Below are 1,431 nucleotides of genomic sequence, written 5' to 3'. Positions count from 1 at the left end.
GAGTTCTTTGAGAGAAGACAGGCACGTGCCCCACAGTTTAGTTCAGTCAGGGGTTCTCAAGGCGGCAGCTCTTTGCAGTGACCTCCCCAAGAACTGAGTCAGCCCCAAGAAATCTGAGTGAGGCCAGGTTCCATCAGTGGCCACCTCACAGGCCCAGTTCCCTTTCCCTCCCTACTTCACCAGCACCAAGACCAGGTCGCTGATTGTAGTAAATACTACTCTAGCCATTGTAGTAATTTTATAACAGGCAACTGAAAGCCTGGCCTTAACCGGCCACCAAGTCTGTCTAGAACTGGACCATATAGCTTTCTCCCAGCCCAGTCTCCCTAACCTTGATGTTGAGGCAATATATTGGACTCTTGGTGCCCATTCTTTGAAAAGGTTCTTGAGTCCGGTGTATAAATTTTCCATCTGCTCCTTAAAGTATGGTGACCAGATTTTAACATTGGTAAAGCGGGACACCATTGACTGGGGGGGTGGAGGTGGGGTGGTCTTAATTAAAAATTTGGTCTATATGGAGCAACAAAAATTTTCATAGAATGCAAAAATAGTATTGTAATATATTTTTTAAAATTTCAACATAAGTACAATTTACAATACATTAAAAAATATGTATAGTATTATTTTATGCTTTGGCATATTTCTCGTTTGAGTGAATTTTTTTTAGTAGATTGCTGTCGTTGTTTAAAAGGTCATGAAATTTTTCACAAGAATCTGTTAAATTATATTTCACACACAAAATGGCTTTCAAAGTCTCAACACTTAATTGTGATTTTTCTGATGTCCACACTCTATTTACTGTAGAAAAAATGCATTCAGTCACAGCATTAGTTTCTGGTAAGGACAGCACATATCCAATTTTTAGTGCATTATTGTATGGAACATAGTTTGTTTCAAAATGATGAAATATTTCTAACCATTTGTTCTCTATTGTGATTTTTACTGTCCCTAAGATTTAACCTTTTCCTTATCAATATATTTTTTTCATAATGATACCTCATAAGTTGTAAGTGTCACTTTCAAGGCCAGCGCTAGACTTTTTGCTGCCACTATAAAATATAAATAACATGAGTACAGTCTGCTAAATTCATGAAATAAATAAATCAATTACTTACCTAAATTATCTGAATAGCTGATTTGTTGACATAGCACTAGCACGCAGTACAATGTGTATCATCTGAGAGACAGTTACAAAATGTTTTCGTGGTTGCCAACGCCATTGTTCATTAAGTCCAAACAATGGTGGTCAAATTCTAACAACTGATCAACAATGCGGGCTTGGCGCCTGTGGCTCAAGCAGCTAAGGCGCCAGCCACATACACCTAAGGTGGTGGGTTCGAATCCCCAGCCTGGGCCTGCCAAACAACAATGATGGCTGCAACCAAAAAATGGCCGGGCATTGTGGCGGGCGCCTGTAGTCCCAGCTACTTG

The sequence above is a fragment of the Otolemur garnettii genome, unplaced genomic scaffold (assembly GCF_000181295.1).
Source record: "Otolemur garnettii isolate 467f Iridium unplaced genomic scaffold, OtoGar3 scaffold00086, whole genome shotgun sequence".
NCBI lineage: Eukaryota > Metazoa > Chordata > Mammalia > Primates > Galagidae > Otolemur > Otolemur garnettii.
Note: the sequence above shows the minus strand (reverse complement) of the source record.